Here is an 18,216-nt window from a genome sequence, read left to right on the forward strand (position 1 = left end):
CTGCGTTACTTCACTCATAACACTAAGTTGTTCTGCAACATCGCACGGCCTAGATAGAAATCCGTGCTTACCATTAAAAACTTGAAATCGCTCGTAACCTAAATCTTAAGAGCTGTTCAACAATTCTGATGTTGTGTCTCCAGAATACAAAACCTGTCTCAATAACTTCATCGCCTCGTATGACTCAGAACAAAGACGTTTGCGTGCTGGCATTTCCTAAATGCAGTCTGCACAACTAATCAGTAGTTCAGAAATGTTGTTACATTATAATCAACCATTTGTTACGTGATGGAACATCTACTGTACGTGCCTCGGCGTATCAGACCACACCCGATCTTCAGAGCCACTTGTCTTTGCACGTGAATCCGAGACTGCTCAATTTCGTGAAGACAGTATCCTTGGTACATAAGATAATCAGTATGTAGATTTAACAGTTGATATGCCATACAAACTTGTACACGTCATTGAGCTGACAGCTCCATTCTTGACCCTCGATTCCGCCACGGCTGTAAAGAAACCTGAATATTTGCCTGCGACCCACCACCAAAGATATTTCCCGCAATGAGTAGGGTATTCGCAAAAAATATTATAAAATGGGATACTTTCTTTGAGCTACGCAGAAATATCACTTACTTACTTCTCGTGTCCAGGAGGAAGACGTCACAATTTTCGTCTCCAGACTTACGCGGATTCTATGCCCTTTACTATGACATTTAAAACATCTTCCTCTCGAACAGCATTCTTCAACGTTTCGGCGTATTAGCAGTTGGTTAGGAGTCTGAACTACTTCTACACTGCCTGTAACGTCGTCCTCATAAACCTATGACACAAAATTTGTTCAACACAATGATATTCCCGTTTTTAATCTATCCAGGATTCCGCATGCACTGTAGAGTAGGTGGTAACTGCTGATAATTTTTTCCCTTGGAATGAAGCTCTGTTGTTCAGGAACACTTCCTTACGTCAAGACAACACGCCTGACCTAAGACTTGACGTCTACGAGTAACGATCGCTGCAAAAGTTTCCTTGGAGTCAGTGGACGTGCGTCAGGTGTATAACGGTACCTCAAGTATTTGGTATTTCCAATCCCCTTCATTCTCTTATTTCTAAACACTCTCCCCCTAATTTGCATCTCGTGATTGCGGTCACGGGCCACAAGTGTTCACCAGTCAGGTTATTAAAGTCACTCAATAACGACCATCTTGAAACGACCATCTTGAACCCTGAGCAAATACAATACACTAAACATTCCGATTCGTTACATATATAGATGGTGCAAACAGAATTATTGGCCATTCAACCTTCGTCAGAAACTGACTGTGTCGCTAACCATTGTGACTGTACCATCTATATAAACGGCCAGAAAGAAATTCGAAACCCTGGAAAGAGGACTTCGACTTGTATGCGAAGACAGCATACACCACCGTCAGGAGATTAGATGCATTGATAATGGTTTCAACGTCTTCTTCCAACAGATAGCGCAGTGACTTAGCTATCAGAGCGCTGTCTGTGTGTGGAAGTGTGAAGCAAGTAGGCATCCATGTCGCGGAAACGTACTCGCGGTTCCTACAGGTATGTGAGCGAGTTTGAAAGGGGTCAAATGGTGGCCTTCCAAGTTGCGGAAAGGTCCTTTCGGAGAATTTCTGCACACGTTAGACGTGCTGCGCCAGTTGTGCCTCGATGCTGGTATCAGTGGTCACTTGAACATTCTCACATGCGTAGACGAGGTTCTGGACGTCCACGCACCACAAACGCTCGCCAGGATCGTTGTATTGTAAGGCCAGCAATGGCATATCGCACAGCTGCTACAGCAAAGATAAGATCGCTTTTGAGCCCAGACGTGTCAACACGAACTGTTACGAAATGGTTATTGACAGTGGGACTTGGGCAAGTAAACCTACAGCCCGTCTTCCACTCATGCCATAGCATCGACGTGCGCCGCTCGATTCACAATTTGGAAGATGGAATGGCGTAGCGGGTCTTCAGCCACGATAGGAGATTCTGCCTGCACACAATGATGGTCGTTTACATGTACGACGTAGGCCTGATGGGCACTGTCTCGTCAAGGCATTTGTCCAAAACATGTTGATCTCATCGAAGCTCTTACGGTCTGCGGTGCTATAAGCTACAGCTCTTGTTCACCTTTGGTGTTTCTAGAGAGGACTCTAAGCAGCGCTCGGTACGCGCAGAACGTTAGAGCTGTTGTTTTGGCGTTCTTGCAACAGCAAGGTTATGTTTCGTTAGAACAGGATAACGTCTGCCCATTCGCTGCCCCTGAAACTCAAAGTGCTCTGCGTTCTCGCTTCCCACGCCCGGGTTCCCGGGTTCAATTCCCGGCGGGGTCACTGATTTTCTCTGCCTCGTGTTGTGTGATGTCCTTAGGTTAACTAACCTAAGTAGTTCTAAGTTCTAGGGGACTGATGACCATAGATGTTAAGTCCCATAGTGCTCAGAGCCAAAGTGCTCAGCAATACGTGCAGCAACTTTCCCAACTAGCACGATCTCCGGACTGGTCTCCGAGCGAGCACATGTGTAATATGATGGGCCAGCCCCGGTGGCCGAGCGGCTCTAGGCGCTTTAGTCCGGAACCGCGCGCCTGCTACGGTCGCAGGTTCGAATCCTGCCACGGGCATGGATGTATGTGATGTCCTTAGGTTAGTTAGGTTTAAGTACTTTCTAAGTCTAGTGGACTGATGACCTCAGATGTTGAGTCCCATAGTGCTTAGAGCCATTTGAGTTAATATAATGGGACGAGAAGTGTGTCGCACGACTCGTCAATAATAAACTCTTACAGAAATGCGTGAACAGGTCAAGGAATCGTGAAATAACGAACCGCAGTACAGTATTCACCAACTGGGCGATCGACTGGACGCCGGAGTCATGGCCTGCACTGCCGCGTTTGGAAGCTACACCACCTACTAATATAGCTGTATCAACATGGGTCCATACTTGGTACCTCAGATCTGCTTGTCGTATTGATCTGTAACTGTAATCATTTCATGTACTGCATATGCACTATTGAAAAAAAAAAAAAGAAAAAAAAATCTTGAGTGAACGGAAAACCTCTAAAAGGGTGTACTAAATTTTTCTGGCAGATTATGTAACGACAGCTATGTTTTTACTTTACTGCGATTGCCCAGATCTGAAGATGGTCATCACCGATTAAAATTAGTAAACTGATTGATGAAAACTTGTAGTCCGTGAATTATAATAAAATAAGTATTTCCTGGCTCGTAGAAAATCTCTACTGTGACCACGTCGCAGCTCGTGAACGTGCGTCTTATGCGTGTGGGAGCAATGGTGGTCAAGGAGTAGTTCTTTGGGACTGTATGAGATTAATTTAAGTGTTCACTGAAATGACGTATTAATCTTCGACAAATGAAGCAAGTCAGAAAACAGATTCTTTCTTTGAGAGTATGTTTTCATTTACGGCAACATCCACAAGCCACTGTGTGTTGCGTTGCGGAGGGTACCTCTGCTTCTACTAGTCATCTTCATTCCCGTTCCACTCGCAAACAGAGTTATGGAAACACGACTGTCTTTATCCCTCCGTATGAACCGTAATTTATCTTACTGTATCTTCGCGGTCCTTAAGCGTAGTGTACACTGGCAGCATTAGGATCGGTCAGCTTCATATAACGGTTCTGTAAATTTTCTCAGTATTGTTTCAAGAAAATAACACGACTTCCTTCCAGGTATTCACAAGTGACTTCACTAAACATCTCGTTAACGCTCCCGTTTTGATCAAATCTACCGGTAACAAATCTAGCAGCCCGCTCCTCAATTGATTCGACGTCTACCTTCTACGCGACCTCATTTAGATTGCAAACAGTCTTGCAGGTCTCTACAATTAGTGCAATAGTCTTCCATAGTGTGCCTCCTTTATAGATGAACCACACATTGCTAAAATGCTCCCTACAAAACAGACATCCATCAGTCACCTTCGCTACTATCGTCCTTACGTGCTCGTTGCATTTCGCATCGCTTTGCATTATACTGCCTACGTATTTAATCGACGCGACTAGGTCAAGAACTGCATTATTAGCGCGATATGCGAACATTTCGATATTATTTTTTCTACTTATCCGCATTAATCTATATTTCCCTGCATTTGGAGCAGGCTGCCAATTCATAACACCAACTATAAAGTTTGTCTAAGTCATACTGCATCTCATATAATCACTCCACGAAGCTTCTCATACACCATCGTCGTAAGCAAACAGCAGCTGATTGCTGCTCACCCTGTACCTGTCCGTATATTTACGCAGTGTTGTTGGTTCTCCCGTTGGGCTTTGATTATTCATGTTCATATTTTATTACGTATTATATGAAAGTGGTGTACATGCAAGAAAATATCTATTCACCATTTCTCATGTTGGATTACGAGAGAAACTCACTGTCATTTAAGTTGTGTAATGAGTTTCATTCATGAGGCAGCAATGAACAGGATTTCGTCTAAAGCATCAAGCGAGCTTCAGTTAGAATTACGTAACGAATCAGGCTGCTTAGTCTCAGTCCGACGGACAGAGGAGAAAGCACTGGACGCTTCTCCTGTCTCTGTCTGCCGCCAGTGGATTAATTACGTCGAGAAAGTTCGACCGAGTGGAAGCGGGATTACACTCTGCCGATAATCTTAAACTTTGAGAGTTTGAATCTAAGAAGGGACAAAATTAATTACCGAACATAGGGACTGTGAGGAAAATATAGCCCTTACAGTATTTCATTTTGGCTGATTTCCCTCTCTCTACCTGTTTTTTCTGTAATGCAAAACTTACCGGCAGTTTGATCCTGTGATGACGAGAGAAACTTTTAAGGATGACGGGATTGTGCATTTAAAAACTCTGAAGTGTAATCTATTGAGCCGAAAGTTGCGAAACCGGAAGTGTTGTGGATACTATTTACAGTGGAATAAGAGAAAAGTCGAATCGTTGTCTACGCGCTCTAATGACTTTATTAACTCTCTGAGTAGAACTCTTTACTTTTACCTTCGAATGGCATTCGTACAAACGAGAAGAAAGAGTACGCGGTAGAGTGCACACCTTTCTCACACATTGGTTAATTAAAATTTTTGTCCTTGCCTAAATTATTGCTGACGTCAAGCATAAATTCCATTGCGAAGACCTTTGATGCAGGTTATAAACTTTTTTTGATATTCCCGTTTGCCCACATTTCTCAGAAGACATCTCTCCCATCCTCTCAAATGCTTTTTCAAAATCTACGAAAGTGAGACAAGTTCGAAAATTAAAGTCCCTTTTCTTTGTATCATACAAACAAAAAGCACAATACCAGAACTGTGCATCGAGTTCCATCAAATACACCCGCCTTCTAGAGGCTAAAAAATCAGTAATGGTTGAATATTGCCTTTCCACTCGACATGCCATAGATTGCTGCCCACATTCTCATCCTATTGGGATTCATTTCTCAAGAAAGCAGTAGAAAGTCAACAAGCAGACAACCTGTTCAACCGAGACAACGATATCCGGTTCGAATAATCATGGAAACCACTCATTTCAGCTCTGGGCTCATAGAGGAATTTTTGTTGTGGGTCTTCGCTGCATGGTATTCCAACATATGACCTCCATTTTCGTAAGCAACCGCACAGTTTGTAAGTACTGTAGATATGCTTACTTGGTGCTTGCATTTTTTATTCTTAGACGCTCTTGAGCCGATTGTCTTATATCCGGGGCATGCGCATTTCCTCCTTTGTCATCGCTTTACTCTCTGGTTTGATGCGGCCCACCACGAATTCCTCTTCTGCGCTAACGTGTTCCTCTCAGAGTAGCACTTACAACCTACGACTTCAATTCTTTGCTGGATGTATTCCAATCTCTGTCTTTCTCTATAGTTTTTGGCCTCTACAGCTCCCTCTAGTACCATGGAAGTCATTCCCTTATTTCTTTACAGATGTCCTATCATCCTGCCCCTTCTCCTGATCAGTGTTTTTCACATATTCCCCACCTCTCAGATTCTGCGTAGAACCTCTCCATTCTTTACCTTATTTGTCCACCTAATTTTCAACTTACGTCTGTAGCACCACATTCCAAATTCTTCGGTTCTCTTCAGTTCCGGTTTTCTCACAATTTATGTTTCACTACCATACAATGCTGTACACCAGACGTACATTCTCGGAAATTTCTTCCTCAAATTAAGGCCGATATTTGATATTAGTAGACTTGTCTTGCCAGAAATACCTTTTGTACCATAGCTAGCCAGCTTTTGACGTCCTCCTTTCTGCATCCGTCATTGGTTATTTTACTGTCTACGTAGCAGAATTCCTTAACTTCATCTACTTGGTGACCATCAATACTGATGTTAAATTTTTCGCTGTTGTCATTTCTACTACGTCTCATTACCTTCATTTTTCTTCGATTTAGCCTCAGTCCTTACTGTGTACTCATTAGACTGTTCATTCCGTTCGGCTGATAATGTAATTCTTCTTCACTTTCACTCAGGGTAGCAATGTTATCAGCGATTCTTATCGCTGATGACCTTTCGCCTCGAATTTTAATTCCACTGCTGAACCTTTCTTTTATTTCCGTCATTGCTTTCTCGATGTATATATTGTCTTGCACCCTTCTTAGTATGAGCACATCGTTCTTGGTCGTCTACTCTTATTATTCCCTCTGGGCTGTTTTACATATTGTATATGACCCGTCTGCCCCCTACTTTTCTCAGAATTTCGAATATCTTGCAGCATTTTACATTGTCGAACCCTTTTTGCAATTCGAAAAATCCTATGAACGTGTCTTGATTTATCTTTATTCTTGCTTCCATTATTAACCGCAACGTCAGAATTGCCTCTCTCGTGCCTTTACCTTTCCTAAATCCAAACTGATCGTCATCTAGCGCATCCTGAATTTTCTTTGAGCTGTTAAGCTACGTTTGCGATAATTCTCGCTTTTTTCAACTCTTGCCGTCTTCGGAATTGTGTGGATAATGCTTTTCCGTAAGTCTGATGGTATGTCGCCGGACTCATACATTCTACACTCTAACGTGAATAGTCGTTTTGTTGCCACTTCTCCCAATGATTTTAGAAATTCTGATGGAATGTTATCTATCCCGTCTGCCTTATTTGGTCTTAAGTTCTCCAAAGCTCTTTTAAATACCGATTCTAATTCTGGATCCCCTATATCTTCTAAATCGACTTCTGTTTCTTCTTCTATCACATCTGACAAATCTTTCCCATCATAGAGTCCCTCAATGTACTCTTTCCACCAATGCGCTCTATCCTCTGCATTTACCAGCGGAATTGTCACTGCAGTCTTAATGTTCCCGTCCTTGGTTTTAATTTAAGCAAAGGCTGTTTTGACTTTCCTGTATGCTGAGTCAGTCCTTTTTCGATGTCTTCAAATTTTTCCTGCAGACATTTCGTCTTAGCTTTCCTGCACTTCCTATCTATTTCCATTTCTCAGCGACTTGCATTTCTGTATTCCTGAGTTTCCCGGAACATTTTTGTAGTTCCTCCCTTCATCAATCAACTGAAGTATTTCTTCTGTTACCCATGGTTTCTTAGCAGTTACCTTCGTTGTACCTTCCTTCCCAACTTCTGTGATGGCATTTTAACATGTCCATTCCTCTTCAACTCTACTGCCTACTGAGCTATTCCTTACTGCTGTACCTATACCTTTATAGAACTTCAAACGTATCTAGTCAATCCTTAGTACTTCCGTATCCCACTTCTTTGCGTATTGATTCTTCCTGATTAATCACTTAAACTTTAGCCTACTCTTCATCGCTACTATATTGTGACCTGAGTTAAAACCAGTATCTGATTTCGGAATCTCTGTCCCACCATGATGTAATGTAACTGAAATGTACCCGTATCACCGTGGTGTTTTCAAAGTATACCTTCTCCTCTTGTGCTGCTTGAACAGGGTATTCGCTATTACTAGCTGAAACTCGTTACAGAACTCATTTACACTTTCTCCTTTTTAATTTCTTGTCCCTAGATCATATTCTCCTGTTACCTTTTCTTCTATTCCTTGCCCTGCAATTGCATTCCAGTCCTCCATGACTATTACATTTACATCCCCCTTTACATAATGTATTACCCTTTCAGTATCCTCATACACTTCCTTTATCTTTTCACCTTCAGCTTGCGACGTAGGCATGTATACCTGAACTATCGTTGTCGGTGTTGGTTTGCTGTCGCTTCTTATAATAATGACCCTAACACTGAACGGTTCACAGAAACACACCCTCTGATCTACCTTGCTATTCATAACGAATCCTACTCCTGTTATTCCGTTTTCTTCTGCTATTGATATTACCGTATACTCATCTGACCAGAAATGCTTGTCTTCTTTCCACTTCACTTCACTGACTCCTCTTTGCATTTCCCTTTTCAGATTTTCTAGTTCCCCTACCACGTTCAAGCTTCTCACATTCTACGCTCCATTTCGTAGAACGTTACCCTATCGTTGATTATTCACTCTTTTTCTCAAGGTAGCACCCCCCTTGGCGGTCCCCTCCCGGAGATCAGAACGGGGAACTAATCAGGAATCTTTTGGCAATGTAGAGATCGTCTTGACTCTTCTTATAGGTCACGTGTCGTGTAGATATACATTACGTGGCTTTAAGGCAGTGTTTTTGATTGCCTTCTACATCCTCATGCCATTGACCATTCTGATTCTTCCGCCTTAAAGGCTGTTTCCCACCCCTAGGACAAGAGAGTGCCATGAACCTTTGTCCGCTCCTCCGCCCTCTTTGACAAGGCCGTTGGCATAATGAGGGTGACTTCTTATGCCGGAAGTCTTCAGTCGCCAATGCTGATTATTAATCAAAATTTAAACAGCGGCGGGTTCCGAACGCGGGACCGAAGACATTTTGATTATGAATCGTAGATGCTACCCCCTTCTTTTATCTCATTTTGTTCTATTTTGTTCGTTGAATTTGTTCGTGGCGGACGTCCGATGACAGCCATTTAGGTTCTCCGTTGATATGTTCAGTCAGTTTTTTTGTTGCAGAGGGTAGCTAACCCTGTGACCGAACACGCTGAGCTACCGTGCCGCCGAAGCCTAGACCACGGATGCAAAGATATCTGTACGGTAGTAAGCCCACCTACCAAAAGAATTGATTTTGTCCTAGATGGACCTCCGGAAGAAGTCTGAGTAATTTTGTTTGTTGGCGCATACGTTTCTGCATGTCTGGAACAATGAAATCACCGCGGACCGAGCTTGGTGGCGCAGTGGTTAGCACACTGGACTCGCATTCGGGAGGCCGACGATTCAATCCCGCGTCCGGCCATCCTGATTTAGGTTTCCCGTGATTTCCCTAAATCGCTCCAGGGAAATGCCGGGATGGTTCCTTTGAAAGGGTACGGTCGACTTCCTTCCCCGTCCTTCCCTAATCCGATGAGACCGATGACCTCGCTGTTTGGTCTCTTCCCCCCAAACAACCCAAACCGCAACGCTATTGTACAGTAATACGTCGCTAGAGGAAACAAACCAAAATGGCACAATCCATTGTTTAATTGGATTATCGTGCGGTAAACCGCCACCATCATTAAATGGGAACAACGCTGCAACAATCCACGCCCAGATGTCTGAAGCGTACGGTGGGATAACATATGGCATAGTGACGGTGTCGCTCCCAGAGTGGTCGAACGAATGTGAGTGGCGAAGACCAATTTGCCAGAATGATGAGGAATACTCTATCCGCCGCAAGCACTTAAAGAAACGTGGATAAAAACTAATGGTCATGAATCAGCTTTAGAATTCCTAGGCCATCAACAGGTGCCAACTCGAAGTCGCGAACACCGATAAATACAATTTTGCAGAATATTAGAAAAGTGATACCTGTTCCGTATTACTGTCATAATCTGCCGACGGAAAATACTGTTAATATTAAGCAAAAAGGTAATTACGTAACTTTAGTTTTCCGAGGCTTGACGAGCCCTGAAACAGGATAGAGGGAAGAAAGGGGTTACCTCAGTTCATTTTCAGTCAAATCAGTCTTTGGCTCTCCTAAACTCTACTTCAGATATTTCGTCACTGATGTGCTCCTGACCTCGCTCGTAATTCATATTCCTTCCATTCTGGCACGCTGCTTCACAATGATAGCTACCCTCCACCCCCCGAACATTTTGCTGTGGCACCAGCATGTCTGTCTAACGTCTCTAACTTCGCCGAAACATCCCTCTCAACCTCATTCATATGTGCTGAAAATCACTCTCCCCCTGGTAATCTTCGGCATTCCCTCACAAACTACAAAACTTTGGCTACAACTGATATAAAAGAAAGAACGAATAAACGTGTCATAAAATGTCCCAGCCCTGAAGCACACACGAAAACTCGATCCCATCCTAAAACACAACGTACAAAAAAATGGAAAAATCCGCTTCAAAAGTACAGTGATGGTTCTTTAGTTGGACAAAGATGAACATATACCAGCCACAAGTCACAGAAAGGAGTACGCAAACGAATGCGCCCCAGCAACTTCAAAATAATTTTCCGTTTAGAGAACTTAATGGACTGGAAATAGCAGTCAACCAGTTGCAAAATACAGGTTTATAGAGCTTGATTATCGTTTCGACAGTTTTAAAACTGTGTTATTCAGAAAGTTTCATGCCTATTAAGAAATATTACGACATTGTGCGTAGAATAGGTGTAACATCGTTACAATAAACAAAATTATAGGAAATGTTTACAAGTAATTTTAGTGAACTGTACTCACGTAGAATGACATTACCTGTGTGTATTGTGAGTCTCGTTGATTCTGTGCGTGTAATCCACTGAATCACCATTTAAAATACATGATTAAAAGTAGTAGCTCTCTGCTGTAGGGTTTATTCTTATTTTTATTTATGTTTTTTATTTATTACTTTAATATCACGCTTTTCACATTGCACTCAACAACGTGTAGTGTGTCACTTGACAGATTTATATATATATATATATATATATATATATATATATATATATATATATATATATATATATATATATAGAAAAACGTGTCATCGTTTTCTACAGAGCATAAGTGCACTAGGTAAAAATTAGTGACATTAGTGACATGCGGCGACCAGTTGAAGAGTAGAGGGTGAATTTTCAAATCGTCTCCGGTAGGTTTCGCTCATTCGTGTCCTGATACGAGAAGTGTCTGTGATATCACAAGTATATATTCATTACTAGAATTACCATATTGACTGCACAGCTTAAAAGGGTAGAGGGGAGGGGTAAAGACTGTGGCATTAAAGTCATATGGCTAATAAAGAGCCCCCAGGCTTAAGTAAACATAGCAAACCATTTATAATATCATAAAAACGCACGAGAAGCAATTGTGCGTGAACACGCAGCTGTAAGAAGATGAGAGTCAAAGTACAAAAGCTTCAAGTAAATATTATCAATCTATAAGAGCCCCAATACTGACGTATTAAGTTGACCTCTGACATGAAAGTATACTGCAAACGGAGAAACTCTGACGGAGAGACGACAAATACGTTCAGAATCTTAGCGAATTTCGTTACTTTTTAAGGATCCACGTAAATCTTTCTGCCAAATTTAAATTTTGAACATCTAATAGGAGCATCAGGAGAACCCAAACCAATGAAGTATGTACAGTAGAAGCCCAAAATGTGATGGGACATCATATTGTCTAATCCTAATGTACGCTAACTGGTCCTGTTATCCTACATGAATTAATTAGACACTCTTCAGAATAATGAACTGGGTATTCAATGTCTACTAAATGAAACAAGATTCACAATTTATTCGCTTTATTGGATTAAAGTGAGTCGTAAGTTATCTGACAACAATCGTGATTCGAAAGTAAAATATTGGCAGATTATCTAATTATTCCGAGATAATGGGTCGTTATATTCCGGTTTTACGTAAGTTACGGGAGAGTTTTGGAGAAAACGGTAGCGTAACTGTCTCATGTCTTGTTGATTGGCCAATTAAGCCTTGCGAATTACTAATTCTTTTTTGAGCCATTGTAAGGTTTTCTCTACAGTTGTACATTATTTACCGCTTATTTCTGAACTTTTTAATTTTTGTTTACAGTATCCTATACATAAAAGTGTCAGTCTCTCTGTATTGTTAGCTTTTCCTCAAGTAGAGTCCTACATTAATATAGCTGACTTATTTGTAAGTCTTACTATAATTGTGTACCTACCCAATAATATCCAACATAAGTTCAGCAATGAAGGAAATCTCTCTATACTAGGATCTTGATTTTGGCCAACTACGTACACTGCTGCAAAACAGCTCATCAGCTGCTATACTCAATACTCCCGTCAGTTTCTTCAACTGAAACTAAATAAAATGTTCTTTCTTGATAGAAATTCTTTAACATATTGTCATGCACCATTAAGAGTTTGTTTCTCTTTAAGTGAGTGTCAATGTTTGTTCTAATTGTCGTGACTATAGTGTATGGACCCCGCTACTGTGCGTCTACCTCACGACATGTGCCCATTTTAACGCTTTTATCATATAAGAAAAAATGTTCAAATGTGTATGAAATCTTATAGGACTTGACTGCTAAGGTCATCAGTCCCTAAGCTTACACACTCATCATCATCATCTTGGACAGTTTCCAGCCACTGGCTGGGTCTGTCGGGAACACAAGCCTCTCCGTCGTGTTCTGTCTTTCCACCATTCCCCCTCTTCCACCTTCGTCCAGTTCTCTCCTCTTCTCGTCACACATTCCTTCACTCCCTTCACCCATCTATCTCTTGGTCTTCCTCTGGGCCTCTTCCCCTCCAGTTGCAGATCAAACATCCTCTTTGGAATTCTTCCCTCATCCATTCTCTTCATGTGTCCATACCACTGCAGTCTTGATTTTTCTATCCTGTCTTGTACTGGTTCCCTCACATACGCATTTCGCAATCTGCCTCGTCTTGTTACACTCAACCTGCTCCTCTGGAACTTCATTTCACTAGCCTGTATTCTACTTTTGTCGCTTTTCTGCATTACCCATGTCTCACTTCCGTATGCCAATATGGGGACAAAGTAGGTTCGGTATATAATTCCCTTGGATTTCTGTGGCACCTCCTTGCTCCAAATAAGCCCCCTAATGCATCTGTAGAACTGCCCTGCTTTTCTGCACCTTTCATTTATTTCCATTGCGTTTCCCCCCTTACTTTCAATGATGCTTCCCAGGTACTTGAAGTTCTCTACCACTTGTAGTTTTTCCCCTCCACAAGTTATATCCACATTTGGCCTATTCTTCTTCCTTGTTGTGACAATTATTCCACTTTTCTTTGCAGAGAAATGCATTCCATATTGTGCTGCCGTTGCCTCCCATACATCTAACTGCTCTTGCACCTCCTTCTCGCAATTTCCCCATAACATCAGGTCATCGGCAAAAAACACTGCTTTCATTTTACTATCTCCAATTGCATCTGATACTTGCTGTAGGATTTCATCCATAACAATAATAAACAATAAAGGCGAAAGTGCACTTCTCTGTCGCAGCCCATTTTCCAGCTTGAACCATGCAGTACGTTCCCTCCCCACTTTCACACAACTCTCACTTCCCTCATACATTTTTCTGACTTTTCGTGTTATCTCTTCATCTATCCCTTTTGCGTTCAGCACATCCCAGAGTTTGTCCCTACAGATACTGTCATACGCCTTCTCAATATCTAAAAAGGCCATGATTAAGTCCTTCCCGTACTCATAGTGCCTTTCCTGCAGTTGCCTTACCGCAAATATGAGGTCCGTTGTTGATCTTCCCGGTCTGAAACCATACTGCTCCTCTTGCAGTCTACTTTCAATACTGCTTCTTATTCTCTTCTCCAGAATCTTTTCATAGATTTTTCCACAGTGGCATAGCAGGGTGATTCCTCTGTAGTTCTCACATCTCCTTTTATCCCCTTTCTTGAAGATCGGGACTATAATTCCTTTCTTCCAATCCTCAGGAATTCTGTTCTCATTCCACACCACCCTCAGCACTCTGTATAGCCACTGGGTTCCTACTTCTCCTGCTGCTCGTATCATATCCACTGTTACTTCGTCCCAACCTGGTGCCTTGCCCCCTTTCATCCTCTTTATGGCTTCTTCCACTTACACACTTCTTAACCTAAATTATCCTAAGGACAAACACACACACCCATGCCCGAGGGAGGACTCGAACCTCCGCCGGGACCAGCCGCACAGTATCATATAAGAGAAAGTGATCACCCGTTTTCTGGCTCTGTCATAGCACCCGCTTATTCTTCTTCTTACATTTCTGATAACAGTCCGTGGCACGTTGGTGCATCTGTCTCATTTTCTTTTTTAGTTCGTGTATGCAACCATCCTAATTATGAGTAACGCCTGTGGAATCCTTTTGCTATACACCCGATACGTTACGTTCTCTACCGAAAAACAAGTCAATTTGTGTAGCTTATAATTCGTGGCGCTGTGGGCTGTGGAACTGCACACTGATACCACGAACTGAAACATTCGTTCCAATCAAAGCTCTGATGTTTTAATGCCCCAGGAAATCCATTATAGTTGGGTGTGATATTTTCAACGCTCCGTTCTACCGGAGACGGTGACAGGATTTCTCTAACCTACATATACTTAACAATCTACACGCACCCATTAGTGTTTCACCAAAAAAATTGCTATCGTTGTCACTGAGAATTACTGAGATATCACAGATCACAGAACTATTCTTTCCACCAGGACACGCGGCACAGTAATTGCATCCTCCATTACTCATGGTTCTGTTACAATAAAGTTTGTTAGAGCATCCTGGAATTTTAGTATAAATTTATTATTTCTATTCGATACCGTCGGGTAACCCACTATATGCATACTGAACCTGTCTAACAAATCTCATGGTGTTCGTGATGTAGCCATTAACGTTTTTGTCACATTTTCCGTTATCTTGAGTTTTGACATCTAACACATTTTGTGATACACTCCTCAATAATTTTCTTCTTATTGGAACGTTTCTTAATTCGATCATATGTTCTCACGAACCCTTGATGACTCGCAAAATTTCCGTCTTCTCTTCAGCTGTTACCTCCTGCTGCCCGTATACCCTAACTATCGGCTTTTCCTTACTTTCAATTTTCATTCCCCCCCCCCCCCCCCCTTATTTGGTTATCAACTGACTGTATATCCGGTACTCTCGGCAGTGCATCAGCTGTCTGGCTGTTCTTTCCTATTTTATACACAATTTTGTAATCATAGTACTCCAGTTTTAATATGAACTTGGTTAAACGCCAGTTTCGCCGACAAACTGTAGGAGTTTATGATCTGTTCAAATGGTAAACTTACGGCCATACACATATGGTCACATCTTGGGACGTTCGCAGTCGCACATTAGTGTGAAGTAGTGAAGAAAGCCTCTCCAGGTCACGTCTTCCGTAGTCTGAAGTCAATATCCGGAACTCCGCTTCTTTCTTCTGCTCTACTCGCTCTATCTGTTCTCACTGAACTTAAAGTGCTGCTTCTCACAAGATTCTCAAATCTGTCAATCCAGTCACGATGTCGGGTTGAGTATCCACAAAATAATTTTCTACCTCGACACCGATACTCATAGGAGGAGAATCAAGGAAATGAGGGGTCTGAATAACACTTCTTGGTGGCATCAGACTAGCTACTATACTGAAGGATAATTCTGATCTTTGGAAAAAGCCTAGGATGCAACAGTTTGCACAGCATATGTTAGTGAGTGCATGGTGTCAGAGCTAACTGAACTAGCTGTCACTAATAGCAATGTAAAGTACAAACTTTAAGAACTACACTCCAGGTGAGAAAAACAGGCTTGTGGGAGTTTACCCGAGGCTGGCGACGACCGAAACGGATTGATGTCCCAGTGGTCTAATTGAGATCTCCCTGAACATAAAGATCTTGGAATTTGAAAGGATCGTGGCGGCACCATATTTTTCCTGCCAATCCATAGGCACTTTATAGGCACCTCCCTGGTGCTTTTGGCAAACTATATCTAGATGTCTCCTCTTCTGCTACCCTGTACGTATGGATGCTCTCAAAACTAACAGACTCCAACTCTGATAGCAGAAACGTTCAACTGAATGTTACACATCACTGTCCGTCCTGTTATGGCAAGAAACAACAACGTTTTATGTAATTTGGCCCCGTTCTGAGGGCTCTCGTGTGTGGCGACTGCTGTTCCGGAAGTTCTACTCATTTTGCATCTCTTTCCAAACTGATTAAACCCAGTGACGTTGCTGTTTACAGGAGCAGCTATCAAGCTTTCTGCTTATGCCAAGGTGTGGCTGTTTGTGACCATCGTTTGCTGGGATACCTTGCAACAGCATCTAGACGGTGTATGAAGTTTGAAATCAATTTGCTGAAGTGAAACTTCTACCGTAGGGCAACTACCCAGAGCATATGGAGTTCGCCGGTCTCTACCTCCGGTAACCTAAACGGTAACACTTCGTCTTCTCTCGGCATGGTGTCTCTGATTTTCTATCTCCATGTCCGCTCGCTGTCTTCCAACAGCCTAATACTTCACAATGTACTTCTCAATAAATTGTCAATACCTAGCGGGTGATAACTGAAAAATTTTGATTAACTGTCGTATATTTTACCGGAAACATAAAGTAACTGGCTGAACCAGTAAAAATGTAACTACAATACTACGATCCTCAAAATGACAAATACAATTACATTGTGATGCAGCCATCGAAAAGGTGTTCGTAGCAGCTACAGCCGTTTATGGTTGCAGGTCGTCCTCTTCTTCCTGCGTGCCGTGATGTGGATGCAAGATGCTTCATTAACTAACTGCAGTGTGTGTGTGTGAGAGAGAGAGAGAGAGAGAGAGAGAGAAAGAAAGAGAGACATTTGTGACGGCCGACACAGCAACAGCTGGTGGCTGCAGCAGGAGACACCGCAGGGTGAGTGGCGGCTATTACACTGGCCCTTAAACGCTTGCGGGCGTGCTTGCTTGCTACCTTCACGCTTAGTGGGGGAATATGGGGTGCCTGGCGTGTGGTGTCAGTCCTACTGCTGTGACGCCTTACACGTGGTAGTATAAATTCCGGCACAGCGCCTCAAATTAATCTGCGCATCTCTGTGTACGCCTCTATTCAGCTAACTTTATACCTTACTACAGTGTCACAGATACATCTACATTTGTACTCCGCAAGAGGAAGTCACTTAAGATGCTATTACCTATTCTCAGCTTCCGTGTCCAGCACGAATTGGTCGTGGAAAGAATGACAGTCGGTAAAGCTGCAGATGTGATGTGTCATCGCTGATTATCCAGTCGTCATCATTTCGAGAGGTCGTGTGCTACAGTTTAAACATTAAACCGCTGCGTGATGCACGACACCTGTGTTCTGACGTCAGCCGCAGTGGTCTCCTGAGCGTCGCCGAAACGCTCTCGCACCGAGTAAAACATCTCGGGACCAAACGCACCGCACTTACGTGGATCTTCTATACCTCTTCTATCAATCGTACCTTGTTCAAGTCCCAGATTGATGAACAAACCTGAACAGTCGGTCAATGAGTACTTTCTAAGCTATTGCGGTCTTTTCCAGTACAATATATTGTTGCTGAAGCCACTAGTTTGCCTAACAAATAGCTCCATCTGCAGCCACACACTATACTTAAAGGTGGGACGTAGACAGAGAAATGAAGTAATAATGTGTCCTTTACATAATCTGAGAAACTAGGTTCACTGTTGATAGCTTGCATAATACGTAGCTGCGAGAGGTATAATGTGTAACAGGAACTCTACATGGTATGGCAACTGATTAATTCTGTCGAAGGTGGTAGCTGCACTAGTAAGTACTTGAACTCTGAACTTACCACGTGAGTGACATGAGAATTTGGTGACCATGACCGAAAATTTATGAAATTCATTTGCCATGAATAGGTCAGTGATCCTGAGTAGTAGAAAATTTAAGTTAGCTTCTTGTATTACTGTTTCGTAAATGCCTTGATATTTCATTAACATACACATATTTAGGTTCTGTACTGCCCATATTTCTTGGTTTTCAGGTGAAGTCGGTAATGGGCCACCTATGTTCTGCTGTTGAACTGACAAGTGGAAGGGACTGTATGTAATTTGAAGAACCTGAGACTTGACTGTTGTACCCAGAGGGAACATTAACTTAAACGACTAAGGTAAACATATATCAACAGGAGCTACCCTTCATACAAATTAAATAAACAACTGAATTAGGGCCTACATTGTGAAAACGTTTCACATTTGTGCGAAAAATTGTAGTGTTAACAATATTTGCCGGCCGGACTGGCTGAGCTGTTCTAGGCGCTTCAGTCTGGAACCGCGCGACCGCTACGGGCGCAGGTT

The sequence above is a fragment of the Schistocerca nitens genome, chromosome 5 (assembly GCF_023898315.1).
Source record: "Schistocerca nitens isolate TAMUIC-IGC-003100 chromosome 5, iqSchNite1.1, whole genome shotgun sequence".
Taxonomy (NCBI): Eukaryota; Metazoa; Arthropoda; class Insecta; order Orthoptera; family Acrididae; genus Schistocerca; species Schistocerca nitens.